General features: G+C 42.2%; 2 non-coding genes across 2 annotated transcripts; one reads left to right on the top strand and one right to left on the bottom strand.

Moving 5' to 3' along the window:
• Positions 1-5,964: 5,964 nt before the first annotated feature.
• Positions 5,965-6,036, bottom strand: TRNAA-CGC. The gene has a single exon. It is a non-coding gene; the product is annotated as a tRNA-Ala (tRNA).
• Positions 6,037-6,268: 232 nt separating this feature from the next.
• Positions 6,269-6,340, top strand: TRNAQ-CUG. Its single transcript has one exon. It is a non-coding gene; the product is annotated as a tRNA-Gln (tRNA).
• Positions 6,341-16,055: the final 9,715 nt, after the last annotated feature.

Here is a 16,055-nt window from a genome sequence, read left to right as displayed (position 1 = left end):
GTTATGGCAGCTGCCATGAGGCCCAACACTTTCAGGACCAACCTGGCTTGTGCCCTTTTGCTGGATAGGATGATCCGAACGTGGTTTTGGATATCTAGGATTCTCTGACTTGTTAGGTTTGCTGACATCCGAGTAGTGTCTAGATTTGCGCCTATAAAGGTAATAGATTGGCAGGGCGACAAGGAAGACTTTTCGAAGTTGACTGAAATTCCTAAGTGGCCGCAGAGACGTAGAGTGTAATCCCTGGCTTGGAGAAGTTGATGCCTGGTGGTGGCTGAGAGGAGCCAGTCGTCGAGATACGGAAACACCTGGAATCCTAGACGTCTCAGGTGAGCCGTGACCACTGCCATGCATTTGGTGAACACTCTGGGGGCTGTAGTGAGGCCAAAGGGCAGGGCTCTGAATTGAAAATGACTGGTCCCCAGCCGAAAGCGGAGAAAACTTCTGGAGCGTCTGTGAATCTTTATATGATAGTATGCATCCTGAAGGTCTATGGAGCACATCCAGTTGTCTTTGCCCAGAAAGGGCAAAATCGATTGAAGTGTGACCATCCGAAATCTTGTCTTTTTGACAGACTTGTTGAGCCTGCTGAGGTCTAATATTGGTCTCCAGTCACCCGTCTTTTTGGGGACCAAAAAGAACCTTGAGTAGATTCCGGATTCTAAATGATCTTTTAGTACTGGCTGGATGGCCCTTTTCTTTAGAAGCTTTGACACCTCTAATTGTGCAATTTCCCTTAGACCGGGTGGTACGTCTGGAAGGGAACCTCTTTGAGGGAAGGGGCTTTCCTCGAAAGGAATCTTGTAACCCTCGGATATGATCGACTGTACCCATTTGTCTTGAGAGAGGGAAAGCCAGGCTTCTGGGTACAGCGACAATCTTCCCCCGACTGCCTCCAAGGGTGGGCAGTCGGGCAACACCTCAGGGATGCTGGAAGGGCTTGTCAGAGAGAGGCTCTCTGGAGCCCTGGTTCTGCGGACCCCCTCTGCCCCTATGGCGGCGTCTGTTATTATTATTACCCCCTCTGTCTCTGGGGGTAAACTGACCACGTGCATCAGGCGTGACTCCTTGTGATTTCCGGAACCACATTTTCCCTCCCTTCTGACCTTTGGGGTAAGGTCTAGAAGGAGTGGAGAAACGGACTCCTACGGCAGAAAAAGTCTTGCCGTCCTGCTCGCACCTGGTTAAAGTGTCCTTCACCTGAGGGCCAAACAACGTTGTCCCATCAAAGGGAGAGTTTGTGAAGTACGCCTTAAAGGGGTCTGCAAAATTACAGAGCCGCATCCAGGACTGACGTCTGTGGGCCACTCCTGTGCCTGCAGCTCTACTCGCCCAATCGGCTGCATAAGAAATGAGCCGCATGGAGGAGTTGGTTATGGAATTTAGGATTCCCAGCTGAGAGGCGATCTTTTCTTGAGCCCCTGCTGCTGACGGATCCTGTACTACTTCACCTTGCTCTTTGAGGATGTCTCTCTGAAGTCTGGTGAAGTGACACAAATAATTCAGCGAATGCATAGCAAAGGTCGCTGAAGAGAACATCCGCTTGCCATACCTGTCCATGGTCCTAGACTCCTTGTTAGGAGGATGGACTGGCACGGAAGGATCTGCAAGTTCCTTCTTGGTGGCGGCCGCCACCACCATGGCATCAACCCAGACACCCTTAGAAAGAAACTGCTTTTCAGCGGGGGCCGTGATAAACTTTGAAGGTCTCCTGGGGACTGGTTCCACCGAATCAGGAGATGCCCACGCCTTTCGAGCTATGACTTCCATAAGGGGGTCGAAAGGCGGAGACACCCAGGAGGTGGAGGGTCGAGATCCAAAAGCCTCCAGGTATACCGATTCATCCTCGGAGGGATTAATGGAGGGCCAGTTCCCCCTCTGTTTGAGGAGTTCAAGGATGTCTGAAAAGGAGACATCCTCAGAGGGAGATCTTGGGGACCCCTCCGACTCATCTAAATCGGTATCTGATGTTGTAGACTCAGGGGAGTCTAAATGCTTCCTCTTGCAGGTCCTCTTACGCGGGGGTTCACCTGAAGGATCAGGAGAAACCTCGGAAGAGGAAGTCCTTCCCAATGGGGAAACCTGGGGCGATGGATCTCTGGGTCCGGGAGCAAGAGAGAGGGAAGAGGCATCTACAGGCACCATAGAGGGAGGAGCTAAAGGAACAGACTGCTGGCTAAGCTCTGGGGCTAGCACACTCCTCATCACCTCGAAGGCTCCCCTCCCAGGGAGGGCCGAGAGATCCCGCTCCGAAGAAACAGGGATCCCCGGTCCCACCGAAAGGGAAGGCTCTGAAGCAGATGTCGGGGCCGAGCTCACCAAGGCCGAAGCTCCGAGAGGGAGAACGGGGTCGGACAAAGGTCCGATGCCACTCGCCCCCTCGGAACCGACCAGGGAAGCCCGACGCCCGGATCCCTCCAAGGAAGGTCTCAAGGAGGAGATAGGAGTCGAAGACGACGGAGCCGAAAGGTGTGGTATCGGCTCTGAAGCAGCAACAGTCACGGTACCAATAATCTCCGGCTCCGAACTCTGTAAGAGAGTCGAAAGAGGAATCTCAGGGGGTGTAGAATAGCTGAAGTCTGATGAGACGGGCTATGGAGCATCTGGGCTAGTGCCTGTGATTTTAATAGCCTACTCACCACTCTCTCTAAGTCGTGGTCTGAGAGCCTGGACGACCTCGATGATTGGCTCCGCTCCAAAAGCAAGGGAGAGGCTGGAGCCGAGTGTATAGACTCCAAAGAAGGAGAGATCTAGACCTCTTCTTGGATGGAGCCATCGGAGCTGAAGAACGTTCGGCTCCAGGCGGAGCCGACAACTTGTCGGCTCCGAGAGGAGACAAAGATATCTCGTCTCCAGCCGGAGCCGAGACATGCTTCGACGCAAGGGTGTCGGCTCCAGACGGAGCTGACACAGGTGCCGAAGCCAGGGTATCGGAGCCAACCGGCACCGGTACAGAAACTTCCAACAAGGAAGGATCGGCTCCGGCGGAGTCGGAACCAAGACCATAGACTTGGACACCGACGCCTGGGTCTTGGAAGGTTTGGAGGGCTTCCCGGAGCCGACCTTAGCCGGGGAGCTCTCTGTTTTAAGAAGACCCCTGAGGATCAACTTATTTCTATGTTCCTGCAGGACTCTCTGGCTGAAAGAATGACATATAGCACAGGAGTCCTGCAGGTGTAGGGGTCCCAGGCAATAAATACAAGAAGTGTGACCGTCTGTCAGAGACATCTTCTGACAGCACGAGTCACACTTCTTGAAACCTGAGACCCTAGTATCTTTGGACATATCTCAGTCCTAAAACACTCACACACACCAATCAGTCCAAACAAGACACTAACAAATAAAAATTATAAATAACTAATAATAATAATTAGTTATTACTATAAGAGTGACACAACACACACACACCTGAGGGAAATCCTGACAGGAACTGTGAGGGTGGGAAAGGCCTAAGGCCCGAATACACTAAAACTAAGTGAACTAAGGGGAAATGGGTATGGAGCTAAGTGAATAAAGTACACTGAAGGGTATAAAGACTATAAATTAGGATTTGAGACACCTAAAACCTTACAAATAGCAAGAAAAATATCACTTACCAGGAGCTGGTAAAAAGACTGACCTCATCAGCGAAGCGGCAAACGAGATCTGGGTAATTACCACCTTGCATCATGGGATATGGGGCTGCCTCGAGCTGGTAAAAGTGACTCTCGAGCTTAGCAAGTGCCGAGTCGGAGCCGAGGATCGGCTCCGAACCCATCCAGCAAGAATGAAGGCGAGATTGACATCTTAACATCAATGCTTTTATTTTCTCAGTATTTGTTGCACATCAATAAAACAAGGACATTTGGTACACTTTCTTATTTTTACTCTATTTTCTCACGAGTCACCATTCAACCATTTAGCTCTCCCTCTGACTACTATAAAGACATATTTGTTCCTGTAGGGTGACCGCTTTTTGCTCAATTTGTTCCCAAGAGTCAGGAGTCAAGCATACAGTGTGATGGCATCATCTGCACTAAAAATCCTTTTTTTTTTTTCATGTACGCCTTATTTTCCCTGAATGTGCTTTCAGCTCCAGAAGGGAAAATGTGCAATGGATTGCTTCAAGGTATGCCTATGTCTCTGTGTGTGATGCACTCAAAGGCTCTAGCCCATCACTACACCACCTTCGCTGTGATCCTTGGCCTCCACCAATGATTCTAACGAGGAAAGTGTGCCTGAACATGGTCACCCAGCCATCTTCCGAACAGAAGCAAGAAGGCAAAGCCTAATTATTCCTTCCCCCATGTTAGCTTTTCTTGTGCTTGGGCAGGGCTATCAGTTACCTCAGGTCACCAGGGTCATAGTCAGGGTTTATACCTCAAAGCTAGTGTAACAGGCTTGAAAATGCTGTAGACTTTCTGATAAGATACTGTACTGCCACACCTTAGCACAATTTTCACTTTTATACAGTGCATTTACTTGAAAATTAAATTAAAAGATGTTTAAATACATTCTTTGGTTTTGTTTAGTGGTTCATTATCATACAGTGTGTGAGATAAACTGGGTATGTACATATCAATGCCTCTCACACAAGTGTATTCATAGGTGCTGCTTAAATCACATTTTAAAATCATGCCACAAAATTTTTATGTTGTGGTGAAAATGGTTTTCAGAATGATTGTTTTCACTTCCTCTTCTGATACTGTGCTGTAGGGTGAAAATCACTGTTTATTTCTAACTAATTACCACATGGCTTGTAAACTTGCTACGGGGTTTATAATGCTGCAAAGCTTGTACTGTTACACTATCAGAGTGACTGTACAAGCTGCAGTATTATCTGTTCTTTCCAATAAATGTTATAGTTTCCCCAAAAGAAAGTGTGCCAGTTAATGTGTCAGAGTTTTCCATAGTGTAAAATCTCCAATCTCCATTGCTAATTCCCTCTAAGGGACTCCACTTACCATTTTGTGTACTGCTTGCTTATTTTGTGCACAGTTCACAAGCACTGTGCTGCTGGCAATCATTACTGCATGGTGTTTGGATTCTGACAAGTTCCACGTACATTTCTACTGGGCAGAAAAATACTTAGCATGTATACTATTTTCTGAATATCACTACAAATACAAAATAACCTCTTAGAATATACCCAATAACATGCATTATAAAATATAAACAATAAAGTTTAAGCCATATGACTCTTTTACAAGTAACTTTTGGCATCTATGCATAAGAAAACACATTTATTGTGTGTTCTGTAGTCCTAGTACAAAGGACTGCCACTTTGAAAATTCTATGTGATTTGAAAGTTTCATACTGCTGTAACCTATAACACAATCTCTAACCAAAAAGAAAACATCTGAGCAAACACTTAATTAAACCAAAAAGAGAACCAAAACAGGATGTACAGACCTGGACTAACCTAGCAAGCAGCCATGTGTACAGTTTCACAATCTGTGGTTAAGTCTACACCCACACTTCTAGGTGCAGCTGTTTGGTATTTTGGTTTAGGCAGTTTGAGAATGAATCTCCCACTGTCTTGATGACAGAAGGATATCATTTATTTGACATTGATTTTTCAGTACCTTGTATATGCTTCTTTGCATGTTCTAACAGACAAAGCCTAAACTGTGCTCCCCTTATTACCTTAAAGTCTGTACCAGATGTAGGAAATTTAAATTAAGAGAAAGAGGGTCACATAAAACCAGCTTATTATCCCACTATCACAATTAGATGGTAATAGCTAATAATAAAATCAATACTGAGAAGAGTAGACTGGGAAACAGGAAGAATGCAGTATTATTGTACTAGTTCAAGCGCATCAATGGTCTATTTTTGGTGAAATTTTTATTACAAAATGCTTTTAAATCAAATAACTATTACCTGAGAAAATCAATACCTTTAAATAATCTATTTAAGTATCCAAATTATTTTATAACAAAGCTGTAGAAAAACTTTTGGCTTGTATTTAATAAGAGGAAAAAATGGAGATGCCGGGGATTGAACCCGGGGCCTCATACATGCGAAGCATGCGCTCTACCTCTGAGCTACATCCCCTTTATTACTGCTCAACTAAGACAATTTTCTGAGGGTAATGAATGATATCATGGCAATGTCAATAATAATACATTTACATTTTCTTCTTTGCATTCTAATAAAAACTCTTTGTCTTTTCTACTACTATTTGTAACTATGCACCCAGTTAGACTGTCAAACACAAGAAAGAATTGCAATAGTTAAAAATTCTTGTCACTTTTACATACACTGAAGAGTAAAACAGCATCCATGTGGTTCCATGGTGTAATGGTTAGCACTCTGGACTCTGAATCCAGCGATCCGAGTTCAAATCTCGGTGGAACCTAAACATTTTTTTTCTTGATAGTCAAGGTCCTCCAAACAACTTCTAAGCAGCAGATAGAATGCTCCACAAAACAACAGTACAATAAGCACAGAAAATATACTCTTTCACCTTATCTTAGTTAAAGAGGTTTATTTAAATTATTCATTTCCTACATAAATGAAACTTTACATGTATTCCAATACAATTGCATACAATATATAAGAAATGAAAATGCACATTAGCAAAGATATTTTAGCACTATAAAAAGATATGTAAAACATTTGCTTACAGCACCATTCTGAAAACAATGACATATCAAACTCAGACATTCTATTGGTGGCAATAGGCTTGGAACATGTGCACTTAAATCTTAATAACGTGATCTGCCTACATCTTGGACTTAACGTGATAAAGCAAAACAGCCCCACAATGTAGCTTGAAGAATATTAGTTAGGCTTGTAGAGGTATAGGAACATTAGTATGGGCTTTTATAGGCTTAAGCGAGTTATTCTACCTCTGTTAAAACTGATGGACCAAGCTATTTTGTAAAGATACAATCTTTACGCAAACATGAAAACCACACCATAGCTCTTTAAAACTTGCACGTTTAGGCACATAAGGAAGGCTAAGTCTTGATTTTGCACTTTAAACTATTTGTAGAAGAATTATAAAACAGCAGACTTTTGTGTATCTGTAAAATAATTAGGCCGTATACTTCTGATGGAGAATACCTGTTTGTGTAATTTCCTAACAACCTGAAGCAGGTCTGAATAGTATTTGCATGCATCATTGAATAACTACATGCTATCACTGCTAACATGGGAGTTCATAAGCAGTTTATTTATTTATTTATTTCCAGTTTGATTACCGGGGAAGTCCACTGGGTCAAAGTGACCCGTTTCCAGTGGAGGCCATGGGGAGAAACGTTCCAAGATACATAATACCGATTAGATACAAAAATACAAGGATGTTAGTCTTACATGATATGGAAACAGTTACAAGTAAGTACCTTGAAAATATGCATAATCAGCAGAAAAGCACTGAGTGTGGACTTTATTGTTTATACATTTTCTTTAGTGTGCACACTCAGATATTGGGTGAGAAGATGTTTTATACACATACTTTTAAGTAAAATGAGGACACACTACACATGCACAATTTCAGAATAGAAATTAGTAATGGAAAGCTGTATACAACATTTACATTGTTGAATCATATGAAATAAGTAGCTAATAGAAATGTGAGGGCTTAGGAAATGATCGTGGGAGCATAGCTGAAGGAGAGTTATTGAGGGCTTAGGAACCTGAGAGGGAAAACCCCCAGGGGAATGTACTTAAGAAGATTAGATTGGATGGTGGCAGTTGCATTTCCATTTTGTGGCCAGGTGTTTGATAAGTTGAGTCTTGAAGTTTTCTACAGTTTCACTGTACTGATAATCTGTCACAACATAAACTCTTAGCTCCGTTTCAAAGTATTAAATTTATCCTACAGCAACATAATATTACAGGAAAAGATTCACCAAAAGCATTAATGACTGTAGCTTCATTAAACCCACTACAAAAGGCATTAACACTGAAAACCAAATGAATGCAAAATGCATTAAATGAAAAGGGACATAATGTAACCCATAAATATCAATAAACACTACAATATGCTCTCATGAAGAACGATGACTGTTAATTGTAACTCCAGCTCTAAATCTAAGGCCTGTGACTTCTCAAATACTGCAGAAAGGCATTCGGTCACCTGACCCATTTCAATAACAGTGTGTCTATATGTTGCACATATAGTACTAAATAACACTATCTTTGCTTAAATGTTGCACATCTAGTTCTAAATACTAAACTAATAATTTAATCAAAAGCACAGCACTATATTTTTTTATACAAGAATACTGCACATATCTATGCCTTCTGTGTGGAGTCTGCATGTCCTCCCCATGGTTGGGTGGACGTTCAAAAGACATTCGTAAATGGCCGTGCCTTCGTTGAAGGTTGAACGTCGAGCTGGCACCTCGACATTCGTGAAAATCTACTGCCAATCATTAGCGGACTGGAGTTCTGCTGTGGCGACCCCTAAACGGGAAAAGCCGAAAGACACCAACAACAACTGCACATATCTGTGGTTAGGTTTACAATGAAGTGCTACCACCATGCAGGATGAATGGCTAGCATTTCTGCAATTACGTTTCATCCTATGAATTTTGGAAGTCACATTTCTGGCTTTTGAAAAATATTCTGATTCTGTACACAGATTTAATTTTCTTATTTACATTATATTTCAATAATCTCCATTTTTGTGGAAGACCAGAAAGAAAAGCTATGACAAAACACAATTATTGCTAACTGATACAGAACACAACTGGGCACAAACATATAGGTGCCATAAACAGTGAGATTAAAGTTATAAACTGTGGCAAAATACTAATAATTAATACTAAACAACAAAAATGTAGAACAATAAAGTTATATGTAACATTACTAGTAAAATATTCAACAGAAAAAGTACTGTGCAAAAACGAAAAAGAGTAAAGCAGAGATGAAAGTGACTGCTAGACAGATGACAGCATAACAAAGCTGACAGCTGCATAAATGCAAAGTAAGCAGAGATCACATTTATATTCAGAAGTTGAGCACGTTGGTATATATGCAAGACATATTGTCAGCCAAGGAATATTTACAATTTTTAGGATGATTTATTTAAATCCTGCTTGAGGAACTTGATTTAAATAAATAATTTAATATTTATTTATAATTTTATCATGCTTACTGTCTGATCTGTTTAAAAATAAAAAATATTATCTTTATTTTATTACACAAAATTGTTGGGTTCTTAAGCATTTCAGTAACATAAAAACAAACAAAAAATGCTGTAGAAACAGCATACATTTTTTTTATAACAACAGTTTATTAATACCAGAGGGCAGAGATGGAGTAGTCTGTTAAGGAACGGCTTGTCCACAAAGTGCAGGAATAGAATTCTGCCTGTCAAAAGGACATAATGTACAGAAAGACATGCTCCATGGCTGTGGAACAGCTGAAAATGATGACCAGATCATACAGTTCCCCAAGGTACATTAAGGCCACCTGGTGTCTAACAGAAGGCCAATACCATGCAATGCTCTTCCCACACTAAAAATATGTCCCACTTAGAGGCATGAGTCTTCTAAGTAGATGGTTCTTGGCCACCTTAATCACCTTAGAAATATGTCCAACAAGTCTGCTGGAATAAATCTACACCAGTATCCGGGTCATTGGGTGGAGCTGGTCGATCTTAAAGTAAGGCACATCCCTGGCTATAGCAGGTGTTTCATACATCATTAGGTCCCCTTAGCGCCCAAAACCACACTTTTAAGGTTAAAAAGGGTGAGACAAGAATGAGTACTGTATTTTCTTCCTTGACCTTTGTGAACAGGTATGGAATCAGCAGGAAGGCTAGGAAGGTATACAGAGACTTTCCAAGCCATAAGAAAGAAGGTATACAATACTACCTCCTCCAAACGTTGGTGAGTCAAGAAGAAAAGGAGAGGGTTCACATTGTTTCAGGTGACAAAATAGGTCAATTTCCAGACTGCCCCAATTCTAGAAGATACTGATCAGGTAAAGTTTCTGAATCCAGAGCTCCATTAGGGAGCTGGAGGCCTAGCTCAAAGCAGCCACCAACTTGTTTACTTCCCTGAAAATATGAGTTGTTAAACATTGCTCTGAGCTCCAAACGGCTGACAAGAGTCCAGTCAAAGGGATCACAACCTTTGCATCACATGGGAGCCCAGGTGAGCTCTTCAGCCTACAAAAGAAACACTTGTCATTATAATCTGTGACAGACTCAGCTACAGAAAAAAAGAATATCTGCAATTTTAAGGGCTGGCAACAAGTGTTGGACATCTTGAGTAGGTCTGTCAATGCAGAGACGTTCTGAACCTAATATGAGTGGAGACACTGCAAACCTTGCATTCTCAGGTTCACAAACAGAACTATAAACATCATGAAAGCAATCAAGTCAGAAATACAGAACTACTCAAGCACTGACACTGCTGCATACTCGCACAGGCTGCCAAAGATTATGACCTCCTGGGAATTCTACAAGTAGAAGACCAAGTGAAACTGTAGAGTGCCCAACCTACCCTCAAAGAACTTACTTGAAGCTGGTACCTGGCAGGACTTCTTCCAATTTAGGGTGACTCCCAAGTCTAGATTCATGTCAGTGTCGAAGTAGGGTTGCCTTCAAGAAGTCCTTGGGTGAAATTACTAGGAGGCAGTTGTTCAGATACAGGAAGAGTATTTATTCACACTCTACAGTTTTATAAACATGTAAAAATGTATTCAGTAAAGCTTCATCAAAATATTATGCCTACTCTGAGCCAAACTATTTTCTGGTTCAATTTCAGTTAACTTACAAATCAGGGCAGGCATTTCACTGATTACTTCTGTAGCGTACTCTCCAGTAAGCTTTTCTTTCTTTTTTCAACCTGCTCCATTCGCCCTCGCTGCGCTCGGACTCACTCTGCTCCCCTACCCTACCCCCATTCCCCCACTTTCCTTAGGTTTATAGCTAACCTAACCACACCCTTTCTCCCCTCAACCAACCACACACATCCTTCCACAGTCACCTTCCCTAACTCCCAAAACCTACCCCACCCCAATACACCCTCCCACCATGTCTCAGTTCTATTCTCTTCTAACCAGTGCTGTCCTAGTCCACCTTCTCTACTGCATGCATAACTCCACCTCCCTCCACTCAAACAGAATCATCTCCACTCACCTACTCTCCCTCTGTCCTCCACCTACCAACACACCAATACCTATGCTGACATCAGCTCACATCTCTACAACACAATAACCACTCTCCTCTTACCTTTCAAACACATAGGTTCATAGGTAGGTACTAGGCTAGTAGCCCTAGGGCCTAATACAAGCCTAGCCAAAAAGGTACCCTGCCTTTCCCACCCAAGAAAATTATTTTCCTGTGCCCCTGTCAAGCAGAACCACAGAAGTGATCCCCGGGGTGAATTTCTTATTACCCATCCAATCATCAAGATTTTTCTTGAAGAGTGCTAATGAGGAGCTCTGTTTGACATATATAGGCAGTCTGTTCCATAGTATGGGAAGTCTCTGGGACAGGCATCTATCCCTCCAGCATGTTCAGTTTATTGTGGTGACAAGGTTTAGGTCCCTAGAGCATGTAGCTCGGAAGGATTGGGATTGCTTTAAATGGAGCATATCCAACAGCTCTGGGTTTGACATTGCTTTGTATGTTAGGCAGAGATCGCCTCTTGAGTAGGCGATATGTGACGGAGTAAAGCTGGATTTTTTTGAGTCGGTCTGCGTAGGGCATCTGTTTGAGGCCAGTAATCCACTTTGTTGAGTATTTCTGTGGCCTTTCCAGTTGTTGTAGATGTCTTGTGAGGTACATACCAAAAGGGGTGTTGTACTCTATAATGGGTCTACTGAGTGATGAGTAGAGGGGAACAATGACCTATTTTTTTCTGGATGAGAAACCTTTTGTGATGAGGTGTGCCATGTAGAAGGATTTCCTGACCACTGTGGCGATGTGATTATCAAAGGAGAGACTACTGTCCACCTGTGTCCCAAGGTCTCATCACACTTTCGGCGTTAAGTAGACTACCGCCTATGTGGTAGTTCATTGGTACAGAGTTTTTACCAAAGAGGATGACAATGCACTTTTTGGCATTGAGCTTGAGACCATGGCTTTGACACCAGGCATCTGTCTCAGGGAGCCCCTTTTGTAGGATGCCCACATCGTTAGGAGTTTTGATTACGGCTCCTAGTTTGCAGTCATCTGCGAATTTAGTTAGCCAAAGACCTTCTGTGTTAGCCTGTACTTCAGAGAAGTAGATACCAAACAGGAGAGGACCCAGGACTGAACACCCTGTGGTACTCCACTTGTCACTGGTCTATAGTCTGATTTGGAGTCTGCTACTTTCACAGTGTGGGGTCTGTCAGTAAGCCAGTTGGCAACCCATCTTGTGACAAAGGGATTTATACCTAGTTTAGTGAGTTTATCTATAATTCCAGAGTGGGGGATGGTGTTGAAAGCCTTGGCGAGATCTAGATAGGCTGTGTGAAACACCTTACCCTCATCTATGGCTTTGGTGACTGCTTCAAAGAAGTCTATCAGGTTTAGGAGACATGATCTGCCTTTTACAAACCTGAACTTTGTGAGGTCCAGAGTTTGGAGATCTCCAGTGTTTTTGTTTATGAGTTCCATGATGATACGTTCCATGGCCTTGCAGACCAGGCAGTACACACTCACATACACACTCACTTTTCTAATCCTTCAGCTCTGAGATATGTACAACTGACCAATAAGCGTAGATAACCCCTGCTTCACTGTATACCACAAATTAAACTCCGAGCTGACATCCACCCAACCCAGGACCACAAACAAACTCCTCTCTCTACCCAGCAGCTCCCACAACCATCCCTCAAGCAACTCCTAGACACCATACTACTCACCACCACCCATCCCCCTCTTCCAAAAACCTGTAATACTGACCTGCTCTTTAACAATTTCAATCTTCATAGCATCATAAGTAAAACTACTGAATTCCATGCAACCCTAAACACCTGTCACCTGACACTGCTGCAATTACTGAAACTTGGTTAAAGCCCCACATTAAAGGCAAGGACATAATTATGACTGGCTATAACATTATAAGACTAGACAGATTAGACAAGGGGTGGTGGAGTCACCATTTTATATAAAGACACCCTCAAAATTGAACAGTTAAACTGTGCCCCTCCCGACCTACCTAACTCTGAATTCCTAACAACATGCCCAGAGATAAACCCAAACAAAACTATTATTATCATAACCGCCTATCTCCCACCTGGCAATAACCTACCCACCACTGAAAATCTACTTTCTTGGGCATCATCCAATTTCAAACAAGAAACTATTATCCTAAGCGACTTCAACTTGGACTGCCACCCCTGATCCTCCAACAACCCCTCCCTCTACATAAACCTTTTCAACTTCACCCAAACCATATCCTGTCCAACTAGGATAGACAAACACTCCAAAAGGAAATCTATATTAGATTGGATACTGACTAACAAACCCAACCTAGGTTACCTAGCAGGCTGCCTTCCAGACTTCCTCAGTGACCACTCACCAACCTTCCTGTACAGGAAACGAGTACACACCCAAACCAACATAATATATAAATTCATCTGTAACAAGAAAAACATATCCCTTCACTTTTAACCTCCTACTTCAACAAATCAACTGGTCACCTCTTAGAAAACTCCCTCTAGATCAGGCTGCACCGTACTTCAGCAATACCTTTCTTAAAATACTAAATAATCTTGCACCCATTAGAAAAATAAGATCAAAACCTAAGCACATTCCCTGGCTAACAAAAGACACCAAATTACTACTTGAATGTAGAGACAGGGCGTGGTTTGCGTATCACACCACCAAAGATAAAACAAACCTCACCACATATCAACAACTCTGAAATCTAGCTAAGAAACAAAGCCAGACAAGCAAAATTACTTCCAAACATGTCAACAAAAACACCAATGCAACCCCCCAAAATTCTGGCAAAACATTAACAATCTCCTCAACGCAGACCATATCCCAACGCCTCCACCAGTCACCTCGAATGCAACTGACCCCATAGCTACACAATTCAACACTCACTTTACTAATACAATCACATACCTGCTAGGTAACCAGCCAAAACAACCTCTCACTGTACCCACTCCCTCTTCAGATTCCCCTAACCCCTTTGCATTTACTCCCATCCAAACCAACTACATAAAAACACTCCTTCCCAAGCTAAAACCTTGCTGCCTACCAGCAAAACTACCCAATGAATTTCTTATAACTGCTGCCCCCTCAACTGCCTACCCTATATCAGTCCTGATCAGCTATTCTATTGCAGAACAATTATGTCCCCTGTCTATAGAAAATATCTGACATCATTCCCTCCACAAAATCGGACCCTCTTAAGAACTAACAAACTACCGTCCCATAGCCATCCTCTCCCCTCTAGCTAAAATTTTAGAAAAATGCATTCACAACCAACTTCTTCCCCATTTCCTCAATCACAATCTCCTTTCCTCCACTCAACATGGCTTTAAGCCAAAACATAGTAGTAGCGCTGCCCTACTGTCTTTTACTAACACTATTCATAAATGAAGGCCAACTTGTCTCATCTATTTTCCTTGATGTGTCATAAGCCTTTGACACAGTTTCCCACCAAACCCTACTCACCAAACTGTCATCCTACAGCCTTAGTTCAGCTGCCCTGTCCTGGTTCCACAGTTATCTCTCTAACTGACAGCAAGCTACCAAATGGGAAAACACCCTTCCCCCCTACTCCCCATCTCTATTGGAGTACCCCAAGGTTCCATACCAGGCCCTCTCCTCTTTACAATATTTACAAATAACCTCAGCTCTGCAACTCAGCTAGCCTTTGTTGTCCAGTACACTGATGATTCCACACTTATTTGCTCAGCCCCCACACCCCAGGAACTACAAATAAAAATGGAAACTTCTTTTCAGGATATAGAAAAATACCACAGAGATCAACAACTCATACAAAACCCTAACAAGACCAAGATAAGTAGTTTTCAGAAATAAAAAAAAAACAAAGCATGCCAGTCCCCTCTAACAATACTCTCTTCAAATAGAACCAAAATAGAGCCCACCAGCCAAATCAAACTTCTAGGTGCCACAATAGACTATAACCTAAAATTTGATAGCCACATCTCCCTCACCATCAAAAAGTCCACACCAAACGAGGCACCCAATATAGAGCCAAACCATACCTTACAGAAAGTGCCAGACTAGCGCCATTCACAACTGCTTTCCACTCTCCTCAATGGATCCCAAATATTTGCTAACTTGTGAAAAACAGACCTAAAAAATCTAGAATCCTGCTATAACAAAATTGCCAAGTTCATTACAGGCCACCCATACAGAACCCACCACTGCTCAGTGCTCTTCCAACTCAACTGGCTAGAACTCACAAACCTTTTAACACTTAATCAAATGACCATAGCCCACAAAATAATTAACCAACCCTGTACTTACTAACCTAATCCAACCTAATATAAGTCTCAGATCACTTAGGTCCTCAAAGAAACTAATGTTAAAGGTTACCCAACCCCACAACACTCAAGGCACCTCCCTCTACTCCTACAAAATTGCAAAGCTCTGGAACACTCTTCCTCAGCCCATAGCAAAAAACTGTATCATGAGCTCAAACACCTCCTAAAAGAACATCTAGCAAATCATTGACTTTGTTCTTGCCATACTCCTGGCTAAGTTTACATGCTCCCCGACTATATCTTCTATTACTGCTCCTTCTCTTATCTAGATCATACCATATGGCTAATATTTTCATATACTTTTCTATTACCAGCTAGACTGGACTTAGATCCTTAGGCAATCATACTGCTCTTATATCGTAACCATTGCTGCCAATGTTTGTTTAAAATATGTTTCCTTTTAATAACTGTATGTTCATATACACTGTTTCTTGAAACTGTATTTTTTGTCTTTACCATTAATTAATACTGCCTTTGAATTTACACTGTTAATACAGTTCAAATATTAATTTTGTCATTATTGTTAGTATTATTAGTTTCTCTACTGTATGTCTGGAGCTTTTCTCCTCGGGTCTCTGCTGAAAATGGGCTTCTGACCCAGACGGACATTACCCGGTAAACAAATGTAATAAATTAATTAATTAATTAATTATCAC

Source organism: Protopterus annectens, chromosome 9.part0 (genome assembly GCF_019279795.1).
Source record: "Protopterus annectens isolate FY-2018-M chromosome 9.part0, PAN1.0, whole genome shotgun sequence".
Taxonomy (NCBI): domain Eukaryota; kingdom Metazoa; phylum Chordata; order Ceratodontiformes; family Protopteridae; genus Protopterus; species Protopterus annectens.
The sequence above is the reverse complement of the archived record's forward strand: the minus strand, read 5'-3'. Positions and strand labels throughout refer to the sequence as shown.